Raw genomic sequence first — 9548 nt, forward strand, 5'->3', positions numbered from 1 at the left:
CGTCTCACTATTTCGTTCATATCTTTTATTCTACAATATATTTTAATCTGATTCTAATTGGGTTAGAAAGTAGACTTCAAGATCTTTCCAACGACATCTTATTCATCTTATTCCGATTCTTGGATCAAAAGATATGATAAAAACAAAATCCGCAAACACTGCTGTCTACGAGTTTTATTTCGATTCGAATTTGGATGCTTTTCTTAATTCTTCGACTCTCTTTTTTTCCTATATATAGAGGTCATATCTCCCCTTTTTCAATCACCAACTCTCATCAAGATTTTATTGATTATTTTCTCTCTCTTTTTCTAAACTAGCCTTTTCTCAAATACAAAATTCCGCATTCATTAGATCTAGAAACACCTAGCCATATTCGAAGTTGTCTTCGCCCTAGACGTGAAAGGTTTTAATTTCTGAGGGTTTGGTCCCAAATCTTTATTTCAATTATTTAATTTAATTGCTTTGATTATTTTTATTTTCCTTGAAGTTACTAATGTGTGTGTTTTGTTATTAGAAAGAGGTACGAGGCAACCAAGTAAGTATTTTAATGGTTTAATTGATATTACGATGTAGAAATCATGCTTAGATTGTTATTTTGATTCCTAGTATCATGTCTAGGGTAACTTTAATATTAAGTATGATTAAAAGTATGATTCCTTTTATTCTCTTCCTAATATTAATTCATGTTAGTATCATGTTAGGATTAAAGATTTGATTTTTATTGCTTAGTGACATGCTAGGGTTTGTTATTAATCTTGTTAGTATCATGCCTAGGATCTTACTTTTATTATGCTTTAACATGAATATTGTTATAATTATGATTGCTATGATCATGATATTCGTTATTGTTCATGATTATTTTATTCATAATTGATTATGTTGCTTGATTTTTATTCTTTATTGCTTGATCACCTTTATTGCATGTTTAAAGGGAATTTGTACTTGTAATCGCGCTTAATAAGAAATTAATAATCTTGTTAGGGTTAATATGATTATAATTCAAGTGATCGCCAATAATAGTTTATTTGTGCATTAAATTCAACCAACATAGATTAAACAGGTTTAGGGTTAATCCTATTGATTGCATGTTAATTAGAAAGCGCACATGAATACGATCAGAATAAAGTAGAGGCCTATTATTAGGGCAGGTTCAATCTCTTTTAGGTTGGATTTGTACCTTCATCCCCGGACCCTTATTTGGTTCATGACCTTATGGAGTTGACGATCTCTTGGATCGTTAAGGGGTGTAACTTTCACCTCGTGAACGGTTTACAAGTTCCTTAAAAACTTGTTGGCGACTCTTTTGCTCTATCTTCTTCCCTTTTGGACGCCACCGTACTTTAGTGTATGATCACAGTGGGGTTCAAGCTAGTGGGATTTTAAAGGCTTGAATTATTCCCCACAATTTTTGGCGACTCCACTGGGGAGGATGTCTATTTTAATTCCTGAATTTGTTTCGGCAATGATTTAGAATGAGTGGATGAGACTCGAAAAGTTCTAAGTATTTCATGTGCGTAATTTTGATTAACATTATTGTCATATGCATAAAAAGGTTCTCATTGGAAAGACCATCCGTAATGAGTCAAAAATATAGGATTTTACACGTAGGAAATTTGGGAAATGTCTTTCACAACTAGGACTGAAATAACACCGCGCGAAACTTGAAGATTTTATTGAGCACAGAAAGCTGCTGAGGCATGTGGGAAGTAGTGTCAGGGGCCAGAGCTTGGCGCCACACTTTTAGCCGTAGCGCCAGACGCCAGTATTGGCGCCAGGCGCTACAGTTAAAAGTTGGCGCCAGTCTCTGTTTGCTGGCGCTAATTTCCCCCAATACCGAGCCAGAAATATGCGTTCTAATTTCGACCGGTTTTTCGTATTGTTTGCTCGATCCTACTTCCTGATTGAATTTTTTCTCACTTTTCTAATAACACCGCGCGAAACTTGAAGATTTTATTGAGCACAGAAAGCTGCTGAGGCATGTGGGAAGTAGCGTCAGGGGCTAGAGCTTGGCGCCACACTTTTAGCCGTAGCGCCAGACGCCAGTATTGGCGCCAGGCGCTACAGTTAAAAGTTGGCGCCAGTCTCTGTTTGCTGGCGCCAATTTCCCCCAATACCGAGCCAGAAATATGCGTTCTAATTTCGACCGGTTTTTCGTATTGTTTGCTCGATCCTACTTCCTGATTGAATTTTTTCTCATTTTTCTGAAACCCATATGTGTTCTACATATGGACATAACCCTCTGGGAATTCATGCTCCATCTACCCGATTGAACGCTCCTGGCAACAAAGGGTACATCCGAGATGTTGAATTCACCAAACCATGGAAGTGAGTTTTTTTTTCTAAAACTCGCGGTGTCCCATCCACTCGCGCGAAACTTGAAGATTTTATTGAGCACAGAAAGCTGCTGAGGCATGTGGGAAGTAGCGTTAGGGGCCAGAGCTTGGCGCCACACTTTTAGCCGTAGCGCCAAACGCCAGTATTGGCGCCAGGTGCTACAGTTAAAAGTTGGCGCCAGTCTCTGTTTGCTGGCGCCAATTTCCCCCAATACCGAGCCAGAAATATGCGTTCTAATTTCGACCGGTTTTTCGTATTGTTTGCTCGATCCTACTTCCTCATTGAATTTTTTCTCATTTTTCTGAAACCCATATGTGTTCTACATATGGACATAACCCACTGGGAATTCATGCTCCATCTACCCGATTGAACGCTCCTGGCAACAAAGGGTACATCCGAGATGTTGAATTCACCAAACCATGGAAGTGAGTTTTTTTTTCTAAAACTCGCGGTGTCTGATGAGTGGCATTTATGCCACTCTTTTATCCTTTTTCTCTAAGGATTCTCCCCTCGTTTGCACTTGTTTGGCCCTCTTTCTAAGCATTTTTACTTAGCTTTGCTTTCTCTTTTCTTTCTCCTTTATCCTCCCTTTTCTTAGTCTTCCCGCTTTGTTCTTATTGTGCTTTTCATGCTTATGCTTTGTAGGAACCATCGAGATTTTCAAGAGGAGGAAGCTAAGCTCAAAGGAAGCTAGAGGAAGCATGATTCAGAAGAGGTTCGGCCGAACCTCTTGATGGTGTGGCCGAACCAAGGTGTGGCCGAACCTGCTCAGTGGTTCGGCCGAACTTCGAGGCAGGGGCAAGATGAAAATTGGCAGTTTTGCAGGAGTGGCCGAACCACAGGAGTTCGACCAGACCAGGATCAGGGAGGTTCGACCGAACCTACCCATGGTTCGGCCGAACCTACCCTGTAGTCCGGCCGAACCTTCCCATTTGTTCGGTCGGACCTCTCCTTTTCTCAGCTGACTCTGTACGGACTATATAAGTCCCTTTTTTAGAACGTTTTGGGGGAGATTAACTTAGTTTTAATTTTCTACATTTTTAGCTTAATCTAGAGAGAGAAACTTCATTAGTAGAGAGAGAAAGTGTGGATTTCCATTGATGAACTTGGATATTGAAGAAGGAGCTTGATTGAATCTTTGTAAATCTTCATTTTCAATTAATGAGCAATCTCTTACTCTCTTTCTTTATTTTTGTATCTAGTTTTGTTTGCTTATTTTTATTTTCCTTCTTTGCTTATTGATCATGTTGATGCTTATTGATTTGATGATTGATATTGTCTTCAATATGATTTGTGAGTAGTCACCTAGCCAAGGGTGTGGGGATGGTGTAGTTGTTAATTGATTCATGCTTATGATGTTGGGGTTATGTTAATGGTGATTAAAGTCTTTGTATACTTGATATTCTTTGGTCTTTCTTGCAAGTGCACATTGTTAGTTGATCAAAGATGAATCTTTACTAACAAGTAACGGAAGTTGACTTAGTTGAGATTCATTACTATCGATAATTCTTTGTTTGCACCTTCTAATATATGGTTCTAATGTGGAAACATAGAGGCTATGTTAGGAGAAATCGATTAACCCCGGAAGGCGGTTAGATCGAGCTTTATTTCGATATTCTTGCATGCTTAGTTTACCATTGCTTTGCTTCTGTGTTATTGCATGATCAAGTGACATCTACATCTACCCACTTCCCTTAGTGTTTAGTTATATTGATCTTTAATCATTCTTAATCCTTAGTTTAATCTCTTAGTTATTCATACTTCTTGTTCCGAGATAGCTTAAAGTCTTAAGTAGTGAATGCGGTGTTTATGCATGTCTCCCTGTGGTTCGACCCCTCTATTTACCCTATACACGTATTAGGTTGGTAGAACGTTATAAATCAATTTGACTTAGGTGTAGTCGCTCAACGACACGATTATTCCCTTGTCAAATTGGCGCCGTTGCCGGGGAGACGGTTTCCATTGCTATTTCATTGCTTGTTTAAGACTATCTCACCTTTATTTGTTAGTGTTTGCTACTTTTGTTACTTGTCAGTGCTTACGTTCTTCTTAGCTTTGTTGTATGAACAGAGGACGAACCCGCTCAAGATCTTTAATTCCCATCGATCTAGAGCTAGAGAGGTCTTTGTCCCTACTTCGAAGAGAAGCAAGAGCAAGGAGTAGAAATTCCCGCACTCCAACGAGAGGAGTAAGGGAATTAGAAGATACTCCACCCTCTTCACCCTCAAGTGAAGAATTAGATAGCCCTAAATCATCTTCTAATTCAGAAATCAACCCTTTCTCAACCTATAAGTTTGAAAGTAAAGAAGGTTCTAAAATGGGAGAGAATACGCCTTTGAGTCGTCTTGGGGCCCCCGAAGCTTTTAGAGCGCAAAGTGGGATCCTAACTCCTACTACTCAAGCCAACAATTTCGAGATCAAGCCTAATTTGATTGCCTTGATTGAGAGGAAACAATTCTCGGGTGGAAAGTTTGAGAGTCCTCATGAGCACCTAAAAGAGTTTGAGAAATATTGTGACACAATAAAGGCCAATGGAGTGACTCAAGAATATATTCGCCTCAAAATGTTTCCATTTTCGCTAATTGGGAGAGGTTTAGAATGGCTAGAGAAGGAGGTGCCCCCTAATTCTCTCACGACATGGGACCAAGTGACTACGGCTTTCTTGAGGAGGTTTTATAACCATAGGAAGACCGCCGAGGCTCGGTCTTTGATTCAAGGTTTTCGCCAAAAGAGTGGTGAGTCTCTAAGTGCGGCATGGGAACGATACAAAGAGCTTCAACGTCAATGCCCACACCATGGGATACCCAAGTATCAACTCATTCACACTTTCTATGGAGGTCTCACACCTCAAGGAAGAACAAGCCTAGACGCCGCGGCCGGTGGTCCAATTATGAACAAAGGAGAGCATGAAGTGGAGTGTATTATAGAGGAAGCCGCAAAGCACTACGATGATTGGTACGAAGGAGAAAGGGATGCTACTTCCAGCAAGGGCGTTTATGCATTGGAGCAAGCCAACGCAATCAACAACCTTTCTACCCAAATCTCCAAAATGACCAAGCAAATGGATGAATTGATGAAAGAAAGGTCCAACCCTCATGGTAATATCTCCCCTTCAACCAAGGGAGGCAATGGTATGGATACTTCCTCCCCCTCTTCTTACAATACAATGCCCCAAGGGTGCATGTTTTGTTCTAATTGTGAAACCTATGATCATGATACCTCTCAATGTGTCTATGCTTGTGAAGTTCAACCCCTTCCCATGAACATGATAGTAATATGGAAAATGTCAATGCTATGAATTTTGCTCCTAGAATGGGAAATGTAGGAAACTTGAGGCCAAACTCCAATCAAATGCGGAATTGGAATCAAGGTGGAAACCGTGGTTGGAACCAAAATGGTGGTGGTTATGATAACCAATACCATAGTGGGGGAGGCCCTTCCAATTTCAATGGAAGAGGCTACTCTAACCAAAGAGGGTATGGTAATCAAAACCAACAACCTAATCCCCGATACCAAGAACATCAAAATCAAAATTTTGGTGACCAAGGTAACACGGGAAATAATCAACAAATCAATGTTCCTAACCAAGGCACCGGAGGCAATAGGGGCCAATTTGCTTCTAACTATGCCCAAACTAATAGGCCTCCGGGTTTCCATCAACCCCAACTTCCTCCACCTCAACAACCTCTTCAAATTGAAGCCCCTCCAATAGATCCCGTGATGGCTAAATTAGATGCTCTTTTAAAAATGCGTGAGGAGGATCAAAAGAAACATGAAGAGGCTCAAAAACGAACTAATGCTCATATGAAAATGCTTGAGACTCAAATTGCTCAACTTGCATCTAATTCATCCCCTTCTTCTTCTTCTCCTTCTTCTTCTCACATCCCAAGTCAAGGAGTCAACCCAAAACCTTTGTATGCCGTGACAACAAGGAGTGGGAAGGTAGTAGGGAGTGACCCTTTAATTGAGGAAGAACCCCAAGAAGAGGCGGAGTTAGAGAATGAGGGTGAAAAACCCAATGAGCCATTAAGTGTTGAAAAAGAAAAACATGTTGAGGTGCTCAAGGAAAAAGAAGCCACCCCCTTGCCCCTAAATCGCCAACCTAGAGAGGAGAAGCTACCCTTTCCACAACGATTTGTGAGAGCTAAACTTGATGCCCAATTTGGGAAGTTTTTTAAAGTCATTAAGAATTTGCATATCTCCGTCCCTTTTGTTGATGCTATGAAGCAAATGCCCCACTATTCCAAATTTTTGAAAGATATTTTGAGTGGGAGAAGGGAGTGTGAGACGGTGAGTTTAACCGCCAATTGTAGTGCAATTCTTTCCAACAAACTACCTACCAAATTGAAAGATCCGGGTAACTTTTCCATCCCTTGCTCTATCAATGGCATTGAATTTGATAAAGCCTTGTGTGACTTAGGAGCAAGTGTGAGTCTCATGCCCTATTCCGTCTACCAAAAGCTTAGTGTAGGAACCCTCTCTCCCACTAACATTACTCTCCAACTAGCGGACCGTTCCGTTAAGTTCCCCATGGGCAAAGTTGAGGACATTCCCCTTAGGGTAGGAAAGTTCACATTCCCCGTGGATTTCTATGTGCTAGAAATGGATGAGGATGAGAGGATTCCTATAATTTTGGGTAGGCCATTTCTAGCCACTTCTAGAGCTATCATCGATGTGAAGGAGGGGAAGATATCCTTGAAAATTGACAATGATTCTATTGAGTTTTATTTGAACAATGTCATGCAACAACCCTCCTCAAGTGGTGAATGCTTTAGGGTAGATATTCTTGATACGGTTCTTGATGAATTTTCTCGCTCCCACTTGCATGCCACTAATGATCCCCTTGAAAGTGTGTTGTTGAATGAATCAGATAGGTACTCACAAAGAAGACATACAATTCTATGAGGATTTGCTTGAGGAAAGCAAGGAGTGCAAGGGCGCGAGCATGGAAGAAGAAGCTCCTTACATTCATGACCTCTTTCAAGTTGAAGAAAGAGAAGAGAGCCCCAATGGTAAGGGAGCACCAAAGGTAAACTTGAAACCTCTACCTTTGGGCTTGAGGTATGCATTTCTTGGTCCCAATGAGTCTTTCCCCGTGATTGTAAATTCTAACCTAACGGAGGAGCAAACCTCCCTCTTGATCAATGTTTTGAGAAATCACAAAAAAGCTTTGGGTTATACCATTGATGATATCAAGGGTATAAGTCCATCTTTATGTATGCACAAAATTGATCTAGAGGGAGATGCCAAACCCGTCAGGCAAAGGCAAAGAAAGCTTAACCCTTCCATGCAAGAGGTTGTGTGGAAGGAAGTGGCTAAGCTTCTTGATGCGGGAATTATTTACCCAATTGCTCATAGTGATTGGGTATCTCCCGTGAAAGTTTTGCCTAAGAAAGGGGGCATGACGGTAGTGAAAAATGATCATGATCAACTAGTACCCACTAGACTTGTTACCGGTTGGCGCATGTGTATTGACTATCGCCAACTTAACACAAGTACATGCAAAGATCATTTTCCACTACCGTTCATTGATCAAATGTTGGAAAGGCTTACAAAGCATTCCTTCTATTGTTTCCTTGATGGTTACTCGGGATTTTTCCAAATCCCAATTGACCCTAAGGATCAAGAGAAGACAACTTTCACATGCCCCTACGGTACTTATGCGTATCGTAGGATGCCTTTCGGGCTTTGTAATGCCCCCGCAACATTCCAACGTTGCATGATGTCCATTTTTAGTGATATGATTGAGGATGAGATAGAAGTCTTCATGGATGACTTCTCCGTTGGAGGAGCCACCTATGAAGATTGTCTATCTAATTTATCTCGTTGCTTAGAAAGGTGTGAGAGGGCTAACCTCGTGTTGAATTGGGAAAAGTGCCACTTTATAGTCGAAAGTGGGATTGTTCTTGGGCACAAAATTTCCCATGCCGGCATTGAGGTTGATAGAGCCAAGGTTGAGGTCATCGAAAAACTTCCTCCCCCCACCAACGTGAGGGAAGTGAGGTCTTTTCTTGGCCATGACGGGTTCTATCGGCGCTTTATTAAAGATTTTTCAATGATCTCTAAGCCTCTCACATCCCTATTGCAACAAGATAAGGAGTTTGTGTTTGATGATGCTTGTCATAAGTCCTTTTGTAGGTTGAAAGAAGCCCTTTGCACCGCTCCTATTGTCCAAGGTCCGGATTGGTCTCTTTCATTTGAGCTCATGTGCGATGCAAGCGACGAGGCCATTGGATCGGTTCTTGGACAACGAAAGAATGGGAAACTTCATGTCATACATTATTTGTCTAAAACTCTCAATGATGCCCAACGAAACTACACAACTACCGAGAAGGAGTTCCTAGCGGTTATCCATTCATTCGAGAAGTTTAGAACCTACCTCATTGGTTCTAAGACAATTGTGTATACCGACCACTCAGCTCTCAAATACTTGATAGGGAAGAAGGAAGCTAAACCAAGGTTGTTGAGATGGGTTTTAGTCCTCCAAGACTTCGATTATGAGATGAGAGACAAGAAGGGAGCCGAGAATGTGGTGGTGGATCACCTCTCAAGGTTGGGCGGTGCAAGGTTTGAAGATGATGGCTTGCCAATAGAGGACGCTCTAAGAGATGATGTGCTTTATGTCCTTGAAGTGAAATCGGAGCCTTGGTATGCGGATATTGTGAATTACTTAGCTTGTAGTGCCATACCACCAGATTTCACTTCACAACAACGTCGAAAACTCAAGCACGAGGCCAAGAGATACATTTGGGATGATCCCATTTTATTGAAAAGAGGGGTCGATGGTTTGTTGAGGAGATGCGTCCCCAACGACGAGGTTCAAAGTGTTCTCCATATGTGCCACTCTTCTCCTTGTGGTGGGCATATGAGTGCTCAAAAGACCGCCTCAAAGGTCCTTCAATCTATGCTCTTTTGGCCTTCTCTATTCAAGGATGCGTGGATATTTGTCAAAACTTGTGATAGATGTCAACGGATGGGGAATATTTCTAGAAGGGATGAAATGCCGCAAAATCCCATCCTTGAGCTTGAAGTTTTTGATGTGTGGGCTATAGACTTCATGGGCCCTTTCATTTCTTCACATGGGAACAAGTATATTTTGGTCGCCGTTGACTATGTGTCTAAGTGGGCGGAGGCCGTGGCTTCTCCAACGAATGACTCTAAGGTGGTGGTCAACCTTTTCAAAAAGGTGATCTTCCCGAGATTTGGTGTTCCAA

At 41.3% G+C, this 9548-nt stretch overlaps 1 non-coding gene across 1 annotated transcript; it reads right to left on the minus strand.

The window, feature by feature from the left end:
* Positions 1-5030: 5030 nt before the first annotated feature.
* On the minus strand, positions 5031-5136 carry LOC145633488 (small nucleolar RNA R71). Its single transcript, XR_014112812.1, has one exon. It is a non-coding gene; the product is annotated as a small nucleolar RNA R71 (small nucleolar RNA).
* Positions 5137-9548: the final 4412 nt, after the last annotated feature.

The sequence above is a fragment of the Chenopodium album genome, chromosome 5 (genome assembly GCF_948465745.1).
Source record: "Chenopodium album chromosome 5, dcCheAlbu1.1, whole genome shotgun sequence".
NCBI lineage: Eukaryota > Viridiplantae > Streptophyta > Magnoliopsida > Caryophyllales > Amaranthaceae > Chenopodium > Chenopodium album.